The sequence below is a fragment of the Taudactylus pleione genome, unplaced genomic scaffold (genome assembly GCF_031769625.1).
Source record: "Taudactylus pleione unplaced genomic scaffold, aTauple2 ptg000064l, whole genome shotgun sequence".
NCBI classification, from domain to species: Eukaryota; Metazoa; Chordata; class Amphibia; order Anura; family Myobatrachidae; genus Taudactylus; species Taudactylus pleione.
Genome location: NW_028284466.1, coordinates 8351205 through 8372619, shown reverse-complemented (window position 1 = coordinate 8372619; position 21415 = coordinate 8351205).

The following is a 21415-nucleotide window of genomic DNA, read 5'->3' as shown; positions in this document are numbered from 1 at the left end:
AAGGGGGCTTAGTGCTGGAGTAGCATGTATAGTTGGAGTAGTGCTGGAGTAGTGTATGTAGTTGGAGTAGTGTTGGGGCACTATTTGGAAGTGGGAGCAGTGTTGGGGCAGGTTGTGAAGTAATACAAAATGGTTGTTGCTCATATCAGCTAAATGGTTCTTCTCAGGTGCTGGTAAATGAAGGGGTTTACTCTGGACTACAGAAAAAAAAGTTTCCCAGCAAACTGCAAAAAAAAAAAAACAGCACAAAGGCTTGAATACTACATGATAATAGAAATCCAGAGGTCTTTGTTGCATATATTTGCAAATACATGATTAAGCGCAGGGCTGCGTCAATGCTCCTCTATACCAGCGTCCTTAAAGCTGAATAATAATAGCACCCACTCTGGGTCATGATTGCATACTGTTGTGTCATATGATTTCAGCGCATACATAAATATATGTAAGTTGAGAGCCACTCACCTAGGAGGTACCCCAGAAACCAGCCAAATAGCAGTACAGGAAACAGCACACCCTCCCAATGCTGGTCCCATCCCATGTTCACTCCCATCTTTGGCCCCTTCCGTTCTCCTCGGCTGCTGACAGCAAACTGACAGCAGCAGTAGACTTCGGGCACTAATACAAATACACAAACATACCTCCTAACATTGGGGAGAACGGTGATAGGACTTTTGTGCATGAGTAAAAGGCACATGCTCAAAAATAAGCATGGCTTCATGTCATGTGAAGCTATACCCCCTGGTGAGCGCATTTTGGGGGTATGGCTGTGCATCATACACTCATTCGCAGTATACAGGTCAGCCCCCATTCTCACCGAGCTACAGTGTGGATGACGCGTGCATGAGCAACCAACCCACAGCCCGAAAAGTGGGACCATCCTGCAGTAATGGAGACATTTGGGATATATATTGTCAAAACTGGATTATTAGCTGAGACAAGATCAGTTTAAAATTGAAGCGTGCGTGATGCCATCTTGCAAATGGCAGCTAGACTCCGTTTTAGAAACAAGAATCTGCAAGACGCCATTTTATGACCAACGTCATTTCAAGTTATAACTCAGGAGCTAAGAACAGATGGCAATGTTAATCTACCAAGGGCAACTGGAAAAACAAGCTTTCTGAGTAAAAGTAAATAGAAATATACAATGGGTAGTTTTACATACAAATTGGGAATCCCTGGATGCAGATAAAGTAAAGTTGTGGCAATTGTAATATAATCCAGGCATTGATATACACAATTGGATTTGTCTGAATCCTAGACAGGATGGCCCCAAATTTCACAGCTTGAGGTGATAATACATTTGCATTCCACACAAGAGTCTAGGAGAACAAAATAGGTTTTTCCCTTTGGACACAGGAAAGGTGGGAGGGCCTGCTGACAGGACATGTAGAACTATCTGGCCCAGCATGCTAAAATGTTAGAGACAAATGCACTCATCTTCATACACACATTAAATATGTCTTTATATCAAACCCAGAATACTCACTCATTTCATATTCACACATAAGGTTCCATAAGCATCAAAATGTATTATTTAAGTTGGTTATTTTAGTTTAAATGCTGAGAAATAAAGGTTTTAGATAACTAAGGTATTATACATGATAAGCAAGTTGTGTTTGGTCTTGTTCTGATGCGTACGCCTTTTACAGCATTCCGGTATTATCGGTGGAGAGATCGCATCATGCAAACTCAAGTTACGGATCGCAGAACTTACAACCAACAAAATGTTTAGCTGTTGGAATGTTACAGGAGGCGTTATTAGAAAGATTCCCCTGCTGTTAGAGGCAGGGGGAGTCTATTTGAACCAGCCTGTTAAATGTACTGTAACATATGCTTCTCCTCTGGGAACCAATGACATCAGCAGGAAATTTCCCCTTTGTCCTGTTTTAGTCTGGGGGGGGGATAAATACATGTGCCCGAATACTGGTTTTTTAGTCCATGCTGAATGCTGTATGTACTGAGGGTCTCTAGTCTGAGGTCTATCTCTGGGTCCGGAGGCGCAGCGTATGTATACTGTACTTGGGTCTGTAATATTTCCTTTTATGCCTAAATTGTGTATGTATCAATTGCGTGTAACTGACTGTACTTTTACCTGAGTAATACTTGTGCGTTGGAACCACAGATTCCACTCCTGTCTTTATTTGCGGTCAGACTGCGTACGCAAATTAGCATTATTCTTAGAGGTTTAGAGGAAGGATATTTAGAAGGTATAGGCAGGGGTATATAAAGGTTCTGATCCAGTTTCGTTAATATATTTGAGGTGATGGGTTCAGGTTTTTTCACCAAATCAGCTCAGGTTCATATTAGTTCGGAATTTATTTTATTGGCTAACCAAAACATTTGAGAGCTGGATAGCCAATATGCCATTTTTGAGATCCGGACATAAGCAAGTAAAACCAAACCTCTCATCATATATATATATATATAGATATATATATATATATATATATATATAAAACACTCTCAAAAATATAAATATGTAATTTACTAAAGTGCAGGGATGGCTGAGCTGGGCTTGCTGGCAGGCAGGCAGGCTGGGGCCAGGATGGCTCTTCTCCATGGTTTTCGTGCTGAGGACTTCAGATACCTGGCTTCAACAGCATGAGGAGAGGACCGCCTCAGAGAGAGACAGCAGGGGTGAGATGAGAAGAGGAACCCTCTCTTCCTGTCGGAGGGCCTTCTTCTTTCTTTTTGTTGCTGCCCATGGTAGCTACCTGCATGCTATAACGAGACAGTTTGACTCTTTATAGTACCTGGCTGGCCTTCATTGCGGCAGGCCCCTGGGCAATGCACCGACTGCTCTGCCGCTAGTTCTGCCCCAGGTATACTCTATTGACAGTGATTCAAATAATTTTCCATAAACACATCAGTGGCGTCACAAGGGGGGTGCGGGTATAACCCGGGTGTCACCCGCCGAGAGGTGACACCAAGGTGCAGGCTTCCCCTCAGTGACAGGAGCCGAGTGCTGCACTGTAGAATTAAGTGCAGCACTCGGTTCCTGTCACAATGAGAGAGCCTGCAGTGCTCACACCTCCAGCACCCCCCACCACTATAGAGATACACGGGCCGGGGACAAGATGCGGTTCGCGAGGTCACGAACCCATTCTGAAGCCATGCCTCCTTTTTCGAAGCCACCCCCCCTTTTCGGGGCGCACGCGGCTTAGCTGCGCACAAGGCATCCCTCCCCACAATGCCAGAAAACAGATGAAAATGGTCGTCAGACAAGTTTGTTAAATGTTTCATCTAAACAATTTGTTCAAACAACAGTATTTGCCATTTTCCGGCGTTTGGGAGCAAATTGCTGATTGTCATTTACTCCCATACGTTACCAGATTTTCATTCCAACCAATCAACTAGTTGGCTGGTTGGACAGATAATCTTTAGATGTGTGGCTAGCTTTAGTCTAAAAATGCAAAATCTATTTAGTTATTTCTCATATTAATTTAGGTACCTTTCACCCACTCCCCACTTATACTTAATTCTGTAATATTGCTCTGTTGTAAAGTGGGTCCCAGTTGTCGTTACTGCAATGTTCCACAAGGGGTCTCATTCTGTATACCATTCATATCACTAATCCATTTACTGTCATACTAAGTAGTGTAATGTATATTTCTCATGTGCTAGTTAATGTACAAAGATCAATCATCTGATATACTTTAAGAAAATATAAGTTGATAAATCAAGTCACTCTAAACTGATAATCAAACTGTATTTAGTCCTTGATGGGAAAGGCTGGTGTTTTTTTACTTCCGTGTGCAGTGTAAAATTTTGGTTTATGAGGCTTAATACAATTAAACGGCCCATAACTCCCCCCCACAAAAAAACAAACAAAGCGACGCAACTACAGGGCTGCAAATAAAGATCTGGAAGTCTGGTGGTACCGTACCTGTGGAAAATCTAAGTCGCATAAAATGTAATTGATCCCTAAATGTAAACATTAATTATCTCCCTGAGGCTTCAGCTGTTCATAATTTTCCTAAATCAGTGGAGCTCATCCATTTTTTCAGATGGAAACTGCATTTAGCATATACTGTAGAAGACTCCAGTGGACACTGTGATACACTAATTATCCTAACCTGTTTTTGGGCCTGATTCTGAGTCGGACACAATGTTGATGTCCAGGGGCAAACGCAGGATTCTCAGGGAGGGGTTTCCATTATATATATCAACACACACATATATAAGTAGGTGCGCGCGACAGAGGCCCCCAGTAGTAGTCCTCCCTATGTAGTGTCCCTTATATAGTGCCCCCAGTAGTAGTCCCCCCATTTGCAGTGCCCCTTATATACTGCCCCCAGTAGTAGTCCTCCCCCTATGCAATGCCCCTTATATACTGCCCACAGTAGTAGTCCTCCCTATGTAGTGCCACTTATATAGTGCCCCCAGGAGTAGTCTCCCCTATGCAGTGCCCTAAGTGGTGGTCCCCCCTATACAGTGCCCCTTATATAGTGCCCCCCCAGCAGTGCCAGTGCCCCAGTAGTGGTGCCCCATATGCAGTGCCCGCAGTAGTGCCCTTTATATAGTGCCCTTAGTAGTAGTCCCCCCTATGCAGTGTCCCTTATATAGTGCCCCAGTAGTGCCCCCCCAACAGTGCCAGAGCCCCCAGTAGTGGTCCCCCATTTGCAATGCCACTTATATTGTGCCCCCAGTAGAAATCCCCCTGTATGTAGTTCCTCTCCCCAGCAGTGACGGTGCCCCCAGTAGTGCCTCCCCCCAGCAGTGACAGTGCCTCCACTAGTTGTCCCCCCTTAAAGTGCCCCCAATATAGTGCCCTCCAGTAGTTCCTCCCCACAGCAGTGCCCCATACTTATATAACAAAATCTAATACAAAAAAAAAAACACTTACCTGAATAATCCCTCTCTTGTGCCCGCCTCCGTCCGTGAGCCGGAAGGTGGAGCACGGCTCTGGCAATGCTTCCCTCTGTCTAGCTCCCTCTGGGAGCGCACAGCCTGTCCACTGCCGATTCAGCTGCCAGCACTTCCGCGTCAGGTGATATGAAAGCCACCTGATGCGGAAGCGCTGACATCTCAACTGGCAGGGGCCTGGCTGGGCAGCGCCGCGCGCCCGATCGTGGATGGCCCGGGGATGGTGCAGAAATGGAGACAAGGCTGTCTCCATCTCTGAAGAAAAAAAAATATTGGTTGGTCACGGGGGGGGGGGGTTTCTGGGTACTTAGAAACCCCCCCTCCGTGCACTAGTGATGTCGGATGCAGTTGAGAATTTTTTTTCTTCATGTGCGCAGAGTCGCAGTTGTTAGTGAGATGCACCGGTCTCGGAAATGTCTTGAAAATGTATTGGGCATTCCTGAGTTGTGGCAGGGTAGTGGCTATGAGGATGCACAGAAATGGTCAGTCTTATGGGTGTGTTAGGGGAGTGTTGCAGGCATGTCACTGAAGTGGCTACAAACTCAGATGCATAATCACTCATAATGGAGTCTATAATCTGATGGAGAATGTGCACCTAGCAGTACAAGCTTTGATGGTGAAACCGATGGTTGCCCAAAGTGGACGTGTCAGACTTTGCACATTCACACGCACTGCTGTACACCAGGGAAAGGATTGTAGCGGTGATTGCAGAAGCAAAACCGGCAAAAGTCGCACACACAGGCCCTGAGATTTTTTTTTTAACAAAGAAAGTCTAGCCTTTATTTGTAAGTACATATAATTATATTAAGGCTGAATCGAATACATTGCATTTTCCCATAAAGAAATCTGGAGAGGGGGCATGGTGTTTAAGGGGCTACACCTCAAAAGCTATTGAATGTACCAAGCTGAAAGTTGGCATGGATGGGTAGAACTGTCGCCTAGTGCAGCATACCAAATTTCAGGACAAAAAAATAAAAAAATTAGGATTTGGGAGTAATCTAAATTTTAAACTGTCAGTTTTTTCTGCCACCTTCAGTTAAAACCCTTTACTGCTTTAGTCTATGGGGGATTTTTGGGAAGGTATAACTCAGGGCAGAGGACAAATTTAGACTTGGCTTTGTTTCGTTAGGTAGGGCCTTTTGGCACCCGCCAGGTGAAGATACCGGAAGCCCTGGCGGGCGATAAAGATAACGGAAGCTCTGGTGGGTCGGCACCTGCCAGATGAAGATGCCGGAAGTCCTGGGGCGGTGGTCCCATAAAAGATCTTAAAGGCTGCCACCCCCCAGGTGAAGATGCAGTACAATAAACTTTTAAATATTAAAGTGTATTGTGTTTATTTTGATATTTTCTATACAGGTAGACTACAGGTGCCAGCATGCAGTGGAGGCTTGCTGGGACCAGTGGTTCAGCTGCAAAAGACAAAATTTTTTTACACCACACTTTTACACAATCAACCCGCACCCACCGCCCAGGTGTGCCAGGGATAGCCCCGGGCTATCAGCCTAGGCCTAGGGTGCCCTGGAGAGGGGGAACCTTTTAGCAGGGGGTCCCCAGCTCTCCAAGGATCCCCAGTTTGGGCTGACTAGCGTTCAGGGGTAATGCTTTGGCTGGGGGACCCGGTGAAAGGGTTCCCCTTGCTGTGGCATTATCCCACCGCTAGAAAGGGTACAGTGCTGGTTATGGCAAATACAGAGGACCCTTACTCTTTTTGTCCCCTGTATTTCCAAAACCAGGACTGGCCCATTTTTAACACAGATGCCTGGATAGATCTCATTGATACTTCTGTGCATCTGTGTCTTATTGATTTTATTTTCTCAGATGCATGCCCAGCACCAGTGAGCCCACAGCTGCTACCCCTGTGCACTGCCCCGCTGCTGCCACTGCTCAGCACCTCCGCACTCCCACTGCCTCACACACCTGCAGCCCCCCCCGCAGCCATCTCTACCTCTGCACCCCCAAAGCACCTCTTGTGTGCTGTCCCCTCCACCCATGCTAATGTACCATTTTGTTGCCCTTCTCTCCTGCAGGTGGCCTGGTTTGCTCCTCCAAACCCTGATGGTTAATACATTTAAAAAAAAACAATGAACTTCCATAGACAAAAAACCTTATGGATTTACATGTCCCATTAAGGCTTCTTAGACATGGGCCCGTATTCAATTGGAGTGAAAAGTCTGGTTCGGCGAAAAAGTATCGCTGATGACGTCATTTCGCCAGGCGGAAAAGTTTTGCTGTATTTGATTTCAAATACTTTTCGTCGATGCAATGGACGCGGCGATAAAGTTTCACCTAAGAATAGCAGGCAGATAAAAGTGCAGAATTGGGATTTTGGGGTGCAACATTGTGGGAAAACCCGTGCAGGCTTAAGACAGTCCCCCAAAGATTAACTGTGTCAAAAAAGTTTAAAAAATACTTCAGAACTCCCCAAAAAGTACAGTTTGGGGGCGAAAAAGACCAAAGTTGGGGGACACACTTAAAAAATAGTGAAATAGACTCCAGGGGGGTCCCCAAGTATGCCCCAGGTGTTTTTAAGTTTGCAGGTGTTTGCGGCAGGTGGTTTTTAAATGATGTTTAAAACTTTACTTTAGCAACTTTTAATTAGGGGTGTGCACCGACAACTTTTCGTGTTTTGTGTTTTGGTTTTGGATCTGGATCTTTCTTTGTGTTTTGGATCAGGATTGGTTTTGCCAAAACCACCCTTCCGTGTTTTGGGTTCTGGGTTTTGTGTTTTGGATCTGTATTTTTTTTTAAAAAAACATAAAACCAGCTAAAATCACAGAATTTGTGGGTTTTTCTGCTCCTATGCTATTATTAACCTCAATAACCTTAATTTCCACTCATTTCCAGTCTATTCTGAATACCTCACACCTCACAATAGTGTTTTTATGTCCAAAAGGTTGCACCGAGGTAGCTGGAAGACTATGCTAAGCGACACGAGTGGGCGGCACAAACTCGTGGCCCATCTAGGAGTGACACTGCAGTGGCAGACAGGATGGCAGTTTGAAAAACTAGGCCCCAAACAGTACATAATGCAAAGAAAAAAAAGAGGTGCAAGATGGAATTGTCCTTGGGCCCTCTTACCCACCCTTATGTTGTATAAACAGGACATGCACACTTTAACAAACCAATCATTTCAGCGCCAGGGTCTGCCACACGACTGTGGCTGAAATGATTGGTTCGTTTGGGCCCCCACAAAACAAGCTGGCAATTAATCTGTCCCTGCACAAACTGGCTCTACGGAGGCAAGATGTCGTCCTCATCCTCCTCATCCACCGATTTCTCACCCTCTTCAGTGTTGTGTACATCCTCATCCTCACAGAGTATTAATTCATCCCCGCTGGAATCCACCACCACAGGTCCCTCTGTACGTTCTGGAGGCTGGTCTCCCTGGAAGAGTTGATAATTCATTTTTATGAACATCATCTTCTCCACATTTTGTGGAAGCAACCTCCTACGCCTTTCACTGACAAGGTTACCGGCTGCACTAAACACTCTTTCGGAGTGCACACTGGAGGGGGGGCAACTCTGGTAAAATAGAGCCAGTTTGTACAGGGGCCTCCAAATTGCCTCTTTTTCCTGCCAGTACAGGTATGGACTGTCTGACATGCCTACTTGGATGCTGTCACCGATGTAATCCTCCACCATTCTGTCAATGGTGACAGTATCATATGCAGTGACAGTAGACATGTCAGAAATTGATGCCAGGTCCTTCAGTCCGGACCAGATGTCCAAACTTGGTCCTGCCTGCCCTGCATCACCGCCAGCGGGTTGCTTAGGATACCTAAGTTTTTTCCTGGCAGCCCCAGTTGCGGGAGAAAATGAAGAAGGAGCTGTTGACGTGTCATGTTCTGCTTCAGCTGACAGTGTTTTCACCAGCAGGTCTTTGCACCTCTGCAGGCTTGTGTCGGCCGGAAAGAGAGACACCACATAGGCTTTAAACCTAGGATCGAGCACGATGGCCAAAATTTAGTGGTCTGATTTCAACATATTGACCACCCTGGAATCCTGGCAAAGCAAATGAAGGGCTTCATCCACAAGTCCCACATGCAGAGCGGAATCGCTCCGTCTTAGCTCCGCCTTCACTTTCTCCAGCTGCTTCTGCAAAAGCCTGATGAAGGGAATGACCTGACTCAAGCTGGAAGTGTCAGAACTGACTGCACATGTGGCAAATTCGAAGGGCTGGAGAACCTTGCACAACATGGAAATCATTCTCCACTGTGCTTGAGTCAGGTGCATAACCCCTCCTTTGCCTATGTCATAGGTGGATGTATAGGCTTGAATGGCCTTTTGCTGCTCCTCCATCCTCTGAAGCATATAGAGGGTTGAGTTCCACCGCGTCACAACCTCTTGCTTCAGGTGATGGCGGGGCAGGTTCAAGAGTGTTTGCTGGCGCTCAAGTCTTCGGCATGCAGTCGCTGAATGGCGAAAGTGGGCCGAAATTTTTCGGGCCACCCAAAGCGTCTCCTGCACGCCCCTGTCACTTTTCAGAAAATTCTGCACCACCAAATTTATTGTGTGAGCAAAACATGGGACGTGCTGGAATTTGCCCAGATGTAATGCCCGCACAATATTGGTGGTATTGTCAGATATCACAAATCCCCAGGAGAGTATAAGTGGGGTAAGCCACTGGGTGATGATTTCCCTCAGTTTCTCTAAGAGGTTGTCGGCAGTGTGCCTCTTACTGAAACCGGTGATACACAGCGTAGCCTGCCTTGGAACGGGCTGGCGTTTCTCAGATGCTGCTACTGGTGACGCTGCTGTTGTTGCTGCATAAGGTGATACATCTACCCAGTGGGCTGTCACAGTCATATAGTCCTTAGTCTGCCCTGTTCCACTTGTCCACATGTTTGTGGTTAAGTGGACATTGGGTTCAACCACATTTTTCAGGACACTGAGGACACTTTTTCTGATGTTTCTGTACAGTCTCGGTATCGCCTGCCTAGTGAAGTGGAATCTAGATGGTATTTGGAACCGGGGACACACTACCTCCATCAATTGTCTAAATCCCACTGCACCAATGGGGGATACCGGACGCACGCCTAACACCAACATAGCAGTCAAAGCCTCAGTTATACGTTTTGCTTCAGGATGACTGCTGTCGTACTTCATCCTCCTCGCTAAGGACTGTTGGAGGGTCAATTGTTTAGTAAAAGTACTGGTGTTCCTACTTCCTCTCTGGGATGATGAACGACTCACAGCAGCAACAGCAGCAGCAGCAGTAGGCGTAGCAATGCAGGATCCTCCGGAGGAATCCCGGATAGGAGAGTCAGTCATGCCAGTGACATGGCCTGCAGGGCTACTTTCGATCCTGACTAAGGAGGAAATTGACAAGGAGGGAGTTGACGGTATGGTGAGCAGGTGCTTGGATATAACAGGACGAAGGGATTTAGGTGTCCCTGGACTGCTTACGGTCTTAGCCAAAGTTTCTGAACTTGACAGTAACTTTTTATGAATGCGCTGCAGGTGATGTATAAGGGAGGATGTTCCTAGGTGGTTAACATCCCTACCCCTACTTATTTCACGTTTACATATGGTACATATGGCAAGACAGTTGTTGTCTGGATTTGGACAGAAATATTGCCAGACCAAAGAGGTGGAATGTTTGGTCTTCTGCCCAGGCATGACTGTGATGGGCTTTTTCATCCCACGGACAACAACTGTCTCCCCCAGAGCATGATTTAAACAAACCACATCACCATCAGAATCATCCTCGCCAACTTCCTCCTCAGCGCCAGCTACACCAGTATCCTCATCCTGTTGTACTTCAACAGTGACATCTTCAATTTGCATATCAGCAAGTGGACTGTGGGTGCTCCTTTCAGCACTTGCAGAGTGTGTGCAAATGGTGGAAAGAGCCACCTCTTCCCGTCCAGTGATGGGAAGGTCAGGCATTGCAACCGCCTCCACACGGGGACTCTCCTTGAGGATTTGTGATATCTTCTTAGAACACACAGTTCTTCGCTGTGCTTTTGCCAGCTTAACTCATTTGATTTTTGTAGCGGGAGGAGGGCTTCCATCGTAATGTGAAGCTGAACCACTAGTCATAAACATAGGGAAAGACCTTAGCCATTCCTTGTCACTCCGTGTCGTAAATGGCATATTGGCAAGTTTACGTTTCTCCTCAGATGATTTAAATGTTTTTTTAAGGTCATTTTCCTGAACTTTGTCATTTGGAATTGTATATGCCCTCTACTATGACATTGGGCATTGGCCTTGGCAGACGACGTTGATGGCATGTTATCGTCTATGTCATGACTGGTGGCAGCAGCTTCAGCACTAGGAGGAAGTGGTTCTTGATCTTTCCCTATTTTATTTTTATTGGAGAAAGTTTGGTCCTCCATTTATGTTATATTGATATATACGTGCGGCTACGGTGCACACAAACACAGAAAATTATTTTTTATTTTTGTTGGAGACTAGTGCACTTTGTGGGTTACACCACCCTTTAAGAAATGAGCCAGCCGGCTCTTTACTTATGGGACATAGGCACACGCTTGGCGCTGCTCCTTTGTTGATGCACGTGCAGCTACAGTGCACACAATTCACAAAGACAGAAAAAAAAGAATTTTTTATTTTAGTGGAGCGCACTTTGAGGATTACATCACCCTTTAACAGACAGACGCATGGTTGGCGCTGCTGCTTTCAGGATGCATGTACAGTGCACACATTTCACAAACACAGAAGAAAATGTTTTATTTTTGTTGGAGTGCACTTTGGGGGTTACAGCACCCTTTAACAGACAGACGCACGCTTGGCGCTGCTGCTTTGAGGATGCACGTACAGTGCACACATTTCACAAACAGAAGAAAATGTTTTGCTTTTGTTGGATTGCACTTTGGAGGTTACACCACCCTTTAGCAGACAGATGCACGCTTGGCGCTGCTGCTTTGAGGATCCACGTACAGTGCACACAATTCACAAACACAGAAGAAAATGTTTTATTTTTGTTTGGAGTGCACTTTGGGGGATACACCACCCTTTAACAGACAGACGCACGCTTGGTGCTGCTGCTTTGAGGATGCACGTACAGTGCACACTGGGCCTGATTCAGACCCGGATGCTATGAGCCATTCGCCCGCAGGAGGTACGTCCATCCAAATGTCAAACCAAGCAATCGCACAAGTGATCGCTCGTAGTGAGTCTTCCGCCCCATATTTCCACTACCCCTCCTCTAGCTAATGAGCGTCCGAAATAGCGAGCACACTACTCGTTTTTTGAAGAAGTGTTCGCTCGCACAAGTACGACCGGAAGTAGGCCTGTCATTTGTCGATTGCCTTGTTTTTCCATCGTTAATCATCCGTGAATCGATTGGTGGCAATCATTTCCTTAATTGACTTAATTTGTTGCTCGAAAGTTTTCAATCTTGTTTTTTTTTTGAATGTCAATAAACTTTATTGTTTGTTTTGTGTTCATTTTGGTCCATAGAATCCGTCCGCTTTTAATGGGAAACTTGTTTTTTTTCAATCCAAAGGCAGTTTCTTTTATTTTTTTCTTAGCTTTTAATTTGTTTTCAAATTATGAAATTGTTTGATTTCCAGCTTGTTGCTAATGCATCCAAATGCAGCAAGCCAATCATAAGTCACAATATATTTTTAGGGGTTGTTCACATGACTCACACATTAGCCAATAGAATGCTTCATATTATTTATGAAAGTACATTAGCCAATCAAAATTTAGGGGTGCCTGTAATAAAACCGATTTGTGTAAAAAAAAAAACATTGCCATCATGAGAGCCAGTGCTTTCACACGGCGGGAGCTACTGGTGCTTACGGAAAAATAGATCGCCGTATAATGGACATGCCACCCCCCATCACCAACCAAAGGAAGCGCCATTCGTACGCGGAGGTGCGGCACAGGCTACGGGCCATTGGCTTTCATCGGACCATCAGCCAATTGGAACGCCGGTGGTCCGATTTACGATGCCGGTCCCCACACCTGCTTGCGCATCTTCGGATGAGGATCCGTCGGCGTAAGTGGATATTTGAATGTTTATATATCTATGTCAATCTGTTGTTACTTTTAGTCTTTGCTAATGTAAATGTGCATGTGTGCAGTATGCGTTTTTTAGACCTAAATGACACCTTTTTTTTTTGTTCTATCACGATTAATATTTTCTTTTGGTTTCATGTTTTAGCTTTAAAATCTTTTTGAGTAAACATATTTGCTAATATTACAAAATATACATAATTTAGGTCAGGAGCGGATACGGAGACATAGAAGGAGGCCTGCCCGACCCCTCTCCCCAGCTCCCACCATCTCCTCCCCTGCCCACTCCTCCCAAATTTCCCCACCCTCCCCTGACCTGCTCATCCCTATTTCCCCTCCCTCTCCTGCTCCCCAAATACAAATAACCCCTCCCTCCCCTGTCCTACCCATCCACATTCCCACACCCTCCCCTGATGCACCCACTCCTCAATCCAACCCCTCCCCTTTATCCCCCATGGACATTTCTCCTCCGTCTACACCCATCCACTGGCCCACCTCGGAGGGAGAGGATCTGAGCCAACCTGGCCCACAACCTGCAGGTATTTTGTTTGTGATGTTTTCATTTTTTGTGTTAAAATGAGCCCTCTATGCATACACTGCTGTATCCCTGATTACAATCTAAGGGCAGTCCTGTTTATTTTGGGTGGTTTTTTTTAGGAAAATTGACCTTTCAAATGTTTTTTTTATTTTTTTACTAGAGGGTTTTTTTTTATTTTTCTAAAAAAAATTTTTGTCAAAATTTTTGGACCAATTTATTCCTGTTTCCAAAAAAACAAGAATAAATAAATAAACATATGCCAGAGCCAAATACAAGTTTCATTGTGATGTTTAAAATGTATACACTAAAATCAAGATACAAATGGTGTAAGGATTATTTAAGTTCCCAAAGTGATTGTTCAAACCACTCTTCTCATGTCCCTGTTTTTTTTTTTGGCTTTTTGTGCCAACTGGTTTTTTTTGCAAATGTTTGATAACACAATAGTTTTGCATCCAAATTAGCATGGTATTAATATTTAATTTAAATGTCAATAATCCTGTTTTTCTGGTATGTATTTGTTTGACAAATCACATTCAATTTAAATACATATTTGTCTTTCTACAGACCCCAGGATGCGTGATCGTGCCATTTTGGGGCAGATAGTGCAAATGCGAGGACATTTGGTGCAGCTCCTAGTTGCAATGGACCATTTACTTGTTTTGATGCGACAATAAATTTTATGAATTTTTCTATTATGTTAATAAAAGTTTTTTGTTTAAACCAATCTCATTTATTGACTCCCAAATTAGCTCACAAGGTCATTTTGATGTTTTTTATGGTGTAAACATTTGGGTTTATGGATTTTGCATAGGAAAATGCAAACAATGTGGCATACCAAATTCAGGGAGTATGTAATCTTTTAAAGTAAAACTTTTCACCCCAAAAAAGTGTTTCCTAGACTTTAAATATATATTTGTACATTTCAAAAAAATTTCCAATTGTCATTAAATCCATAATGTTTTTTGAAAAATACCTTATATAATTATTATAGTTAATCCAAAAAATCCATGCAACTCCCAAAACTTTAAAAAAAAATATGTGAAAAGGTAGGCCCACTATGCAAACATGTTAATTGTTATGTGTTTTTTTTATTTTTTAACAACCCCAACAATAATTTCAGAAAAAAACCCCAATTAAGTTAAAAGGTAATGTAAATTTGCTGGTTTTTCAGGTAAAAAAAAACAATTAATTTTAAAAGTAGTTTATTAAACAATATATGACAAAAAAAAGCAAATACACACAAGGAATGGCAACAAAAAAATCAAGAACTGTTTGAAGATGGTGCATGCCAACATGTTGTCCCAAAATCAGGTAAAAAACACATTTGTCCAGGTGCAAAGGTCATTTTGGAGTCAATAATGTCACAGGCGAGCATTTTCAGGAAGTAAGAAGGTTGTAGTTTGGATTTTGCATAAAAAAAACAAAAAAAACAAAAAAAAGGTTAAAATTCGAAACATAGGATAGTAAACACACATAATTTTCAGTCTTCACAATGTCACCACATGTAAAACCAAGTAAATTCAAATACCTGAAAAAGCGGGAAACGACATCATCACGTATGGCCCCCCTGACACTCTCCTCCGACCAACCTCGGGAGGGCCATCCTCAGGCAAGTCATCCTCTGGCTGCATTGGAACACCACTCCTTATGGCGATGTTGTGAAATATCCCACACAGGACCACAATTTTGGAAACCATTGCCGGCAAGTACATGAGGTCGCCACCAGAGCGTTGGAGGTATCAAAATCAGCCTTTTAAAAGGCTGATACAATGCTCCACCACCTGCCTGGTGGCAGTATGTGCGGAATTATATTGAGTTTGTGGCCCTGGTGTGGGAACCAAATAAGGAGTGAGCAGCCAGGGCGTGCAAGGGTAACCACTGTCTCCTGTGAAATAAAAATAAAAATCAGTACCATTTCTAAGTCAACAGTGTTTGGTTTTCAAATTAGGGGTACCACTTACCCAGAAGCCACACGTCACCAGCTTGTAGGTTGTTTAATTTGTGCCAAAGCCCTGATTGCCAGATGACAAATGAATCATGTGCACTTCCTGGAAATTTGGCATTCAGGGACAGGATCTGGAGGGAGGCATCACATACCACCATTACATTCATCGAATGGAAATGCTTGCGGTTCCTAAATACGGCCTCCAGCGCTGCTGGAGGCTGAAGTGATATGTGAGTGCCATCCACAACCTCTATGATGGGTGGGAAGCCTGCAATTTGGTAAAATTTCTGCTTCACCACATTAAGGGAACCCATATCCAATGGCATATTAATAAAATGATGTAGGTGCTTAAACAGTGCATCCATGACCGCCCTCAGGATCCTTGAAAAGGAGGATTGGGAAATGCCTGCAACAATCCCAACTGTGGTCTGGAAGGATCCTGAGGCGCAAAAATGTAACACCGACATTAACTGCGTAAGTGGTGGTATTGCTGTTGGATTGTTAATTTGCCTTTCAAGATCACTCTCTATTAATGAAAGTGTCTAGGATGATTTGGGGTGGCAGGCGATACCACCGTAAAACTACATCATCAGGCATTCCAAAAAGGGTGACACATGTTCTAAATATCTGGGGCCTTGCATGCTTACGATGCCTACGCCTACGAGGATGTTCAGGTTGGTCGGGGTCATGGACCATTGCCACTATAATTCGCCCAACATCAAGCTGAAATGTTAGACAATGTAGTTGGTTTAAAAATTTTGATAAATAAGAAAATATACTTATCTTTTTGACAAATTAAGACGAATCTTACAGGGTTAGGCAGTGACATCTTGAAGAAAACCTACAAATTAGATTTAACATAAATAAAAAATCAAAATAAATAAAAAAAACACAGCCTAAGTCAAAAATATAGAGAATGCATGCACTACACAGATGTTGTTAGAATCTCATTTTATTCTATTAATCCATGGTATGCTAACGCCATAGACAGGATCTGGCCAAAATATACGCAAGAGAGGACAATAAATACCGCTAAATGGTACGCTAACGCCACAGACAGGAGCTGGCCGAAATATACGCAAGAGAGGACAATAAATACCGCTAAATGGTACGCTAACGCCACAGACAGGAGCTGGCCAAAATATACGCAAGAGAGGACAATAAATACCGCTAAATGGTACACTAACGCCACAGACAGGAGCTGGCCAAAATATACGCAAGAGAGGACAATAAATACTGCTAAATGGTACGCTAACGCCACAGACAGGAGCTGGCCAAAATATACGCAAGAGAGGACAATAAATACCGCTAAATGGTACGCTAACGCCACAGACAGGAGCTGGCCAAAATATACGCAAGACATTTAGCATTTTTGATGGCCAAATAATCATTTGGGCACAAACAAACAAAACATAATGAGATCCCTTAAAAAACATGATAAATGTTAACAATAAACAGGGTCTAATGTATCACAATAAACACTTACCGTACAAAGATGATACAGAAACTGGAATTGAAGTCCACAAGACGACAGGAGATTAACGTAAAAAAAAAAAAATTAACAAAAAAAATTAACAAAAAAACAAACAAACCACTCAAAGCCTCAAAACAAAAAAAAAGCTGTTTACAAAAATGCGAAAAAAAAAGCACTCGACAACTCTCTGCTAAACCACACACCTTCACAATCACCACCTCCGCACCTAGAACATCCACCAACAACTTCTATCAACCCACACCAAAACAAGGCCACAAAAAAGCCTTAAATAGACCTAACTTTCCAGCTCAAATCAATGACGCTCAATAGATGCGCCCGTATAATGCACACGTATCTATAAAAAAGTCACGAGAGGCCACAATGGGTCTGCTGAAATCAAGGGTTTAATCATGTCCACTGAACAGCAGCAAGGCCAAATTCCTGGACCAAACAGTAAGTAGCTCCAAATGTAAAGTTAACACACCCCAAAAAATAAAAAAATTAATGTTTGTTATTTTTTTTATAAGGTGTTGAGACTGACAATGAGGAGGCTGCGGGGCCTAGTACCCAGGCCGGGGCCAAATGAAAAAGGCAGCCACAATTCACAAAAAAGGAGATGGAGGCTTTGGTGCAACAGTGCGTGGATAACCAGGCACAGGCACCCCGAAATATGGGTGCAAGCCAGAGATGGAAACTGTGGGAGGAAATAGCCAGTGCTGTCAATGGTGTGGGTGATTTTGTCCGTTCAACCAAAGAAGTCAAATGCCGGTAAGTAAATGATAGAACCTATTTCCACAATTCTAAAAACTAAATTTAAAAAATAAACATACATTTTTAACCAACAGATGGAGCGACTTCAACTATCGGCTCAAACAAAAACTGGCTGATAGGGCTAGGCATACAGGTGGGACAGGTGGTGGGCCAACCCCTGTGTCATTGGAGTTAACCGATTTGGAGGAACTGGCACAGGGGTGTGTGCAGGAAGGGGAGGTGTTTGGTGTGTCCAACATGGACACAGACATGCCAGACTTTGCGGCTCCACATGTTACTGCAGGTAAATTTGTCTAAAAAGTTTGAACAACTTGTTTAAATACAAAGACAAATGTACTAATATTTTTTTATTCTCTCTTTTTCACACAGGCACAGAAGAGGACGAGTCTGCTCCAGAACTGAGGTTTGGCCGCAGTAGATCTGCTGGCTTCGCAGGGGAGGAAGCAGTATTTCCGGCTGGGGACACTGTGGCGGACAGTCCAGGGCCTTCCCCCTCGCAGGCAGTGGCCCTTCTCACAGATCTCAATGATAAAATGGATACAAACTCCAAGATAGCGTCCAGGTCTGAATCAGGCCCACAATTCACAAACACAGAAGAAAATGTTTTATTTTTGTTGGAGTGCACTTTGGGGGTTACACCACCCTTTAACAGACAGATGCACGCTTGGCGCTGCTGCTTTGAGAATGCACGTACAGTGCACACAATTCACAAACACAGAAGAAAATGTTTTATTTTTGTTGGAGTGCACTTTGGGGGTCACACCACACTTTAACAGACAGATACATGCTTGGCGCTGCTGCTTTGAGGATGCACGTACAGTGCACACAATTCACAAACACAGAAGAAAATGTTTTAATTTTGTTGGAGTGCACTTTGGGGGTTACACCACCCTTTAACAGACAGATGCATGCTTGGCGCTGCTGCTTTGAGGATGCACGTACAGTGCACACAATTCACAAACACAGAAGAAAATGTTTTATTTTTGTTGGAGTGCACTTTGGGGGTTACACCACCCTTTAACAGACAGAAGCATGCTTGGCGCTGCTGCTTTGAGGATGCACGTACAGTGCACACAATTCACAAACACAGAAGAAAATGTTTTATTTTTGTTGGAGTGCACTTCGGGGTTTACAGCACCCTTTAACAGACAGATGCAAGCTTGGCGCTACTGCTTTGAGGATGCACGTACAGTGCACACAATTCACAAACACAGAAAATAATTTCTATTTTGTTTGGAGTGCACTTTGGGGGTTACACCACCCTTTAACAGACAAGCCTGCCGGCCCTTTACTTATGACACAGGCGCACACTTGGCGTTAATTTGTTGATGCACATGTGGCTACTGCGCACACAATTCACAAACACACAAAAAATTTTTTTTTTGGAGTGCACTTAGGGGGTTACAGCACCCTTTAATGGACAAGCCAGCCGGCCCTTGATTTATGACACAGGCACACGCTTGGCGCTACTTTGTTGATGCACGTGCGGCTACTGCGCACACAATTCACAAACACAGAAAAAAAAAAATTTTTTTTTGGAGTGCACTTTGGAGGAGCACCCCTGATGCACAGATCACCCCCTGGACAACACTACAGCACCCCTCTTGGACTACAGCCTTTATGGGACACTGCACAACACAGTCCAGCCAGCCCCTATAGACTTTGGAGTGGACACAGCCCCTATGGACAACTGACTGCACAACAAAGCCCAGCCAGTCCCTATGACAGCAGCACAACACAGCCCAGCCAGCCCCTATGGACAACAGCAGCACAACACAGCCCAGTCAGCCCCTATGGACAATAGCAGCACAACACAGCCCAGCCAGCCCTAGCTCCCACCCTCCCGCTTCACTGTCCACAGCTGGAGTGAGAAATGGCGCAGACGTGGGGACCTTTTATAGAATCCAAAACCCACGAGATCCGGAAGGCGAGATGATGACTTTTGCCTCGATTTCAGATCCGAGTCAGGCGGGATAAGTCGAGCCTTACTCGGATATGACTCGGATTGGGGGGGCTCGGGGGGGTTCGGATTTCAGAAATTTGAACCCACTCATCCCTACTTTTAAATATGCTACCCCCCATTTTCAGGTACCCAAAATTTGCTGGGGCTAGTTAATTTCACACTAAAAAACTTCTGAAAGCTATTCTTCACCCCTTATGCAAATACACAAAACAGCACATATTGAGACCATTAAATACCCCAAATACCTTCAACAGGCCAATTCGGGGGTATCCATAGTGATCCCCCATGTCAGTGCACCTTTTGGGGGGTGTCAGGCTGATTACCTAATTTTGTAGAGGACTTTCTGCCTGTTCAAGTTTTGCAGGGTGCCATTTTCGCGTACTTTCAAACTGAATACGGGGAATCGCGTGGACGCGTGTGAAAAGTTTTCGCACCCAAAACACGAGATATAGGTGAAAAGTCCGGCAGGCAGAAAAGTTTCGCGGGTGCGAATCAAATTGAATAGGAGCCATGATCTGAAATTTCATAAAAGCTACTGAGTTTCTGCCACTCAAAATAAAAAACAGCAATGAAATTCTGATCATTAAGGTTGATGCCCTAATGAACGTGTTCCTTGAGCAATACAGAAATGGTATGACAACACACCCTGTGGTTAACTTCAGATTCAGCACTCTCACAGAGTGAGATTGCGATCACTCACAAAATGGTGGAGTTGCTAATTCACAGAATTGTGTGCTCAATGGAATACAAAATGTTACTGGATGGTTGGGAGAAGTTGCTCTTGGAGGAAGTTTTGGTGCCATTCTTTATTCATAGCTGTGTTCTAAAGCAGAATTGTGAGTGACCCCACTCCCTTGGTTGAGAAGCAACCCCACACATGAATGGTCTCAGGATGCTTTACTGTTGGCATGGTACTAATGCACTAATGTTGCTGTGACTATTTTGTTCTGTGAATTCAGATTCTGCTGATAATCGCTGGACGTGCCGCTTTTAGTTTGGCTTCCAAATCAGAATCAGGATCTATATGTATATATGCATATACATACGTAATATGCTATTTATATTTTCACATGTGTGAATTGGATTTATCCTGCCATTCTTGGTTCATTCATCTTCATTGTGGCACTCAACCACAATTCCTCCATTAATGTTGCATAACCCACTGTCATCACCTGCGTAATGTAACTGTGAAGTGTTCAACCATGTACAATAATTCCACCATAAGCACCTTCTACCATGGAAGAAAGATCTTACTGTTACGCTGCATCCCATGTTATTTGAATATTTGTGATCTGCTTGCTACAGGTATTTCACTGTCAGATGTTGTAATGGATACATTTCAATGTACTGTACTTGCTATTATTATTATGTTCCTGTTTTCAATGTGTTTCTTACAGTGAGGGGAACTGACAGATGCTATTTTGCAGAAAAATGCCAATTTAATGTATTCCCTACAAGATACATAAACTTGACAGCTTCAAAGAACCGTTATTATAATGTTTCCAAGGAACTCTCCTATAAAAAATATAATAATGAAATATAATAAAAATAAAGTATTTAGTCTATTGAGCATAAATAAACAAGATTATAGAGTACAATAGTGGCTCCTGTCATAGCAGAAAGTAGAAACATGCTAAAGGTAATATTTTCTACACCAGTTTTACCCACAATATATGCATTACTGTACAGAAGCAGAAAATAATGGTATTAGTTGTCAGGTCATAATGATTAGAGCCAAACCTGCAATTGTATATGACTTATTACCATTTTTTTATATAGCGTATACATAATCCGCAGTGCTTTACAGAGAATATTTCAGTCATTGACATTGTTTGGTTTCCTAATAAATTAAACTTGTTCTCTTCAGTTAAATGG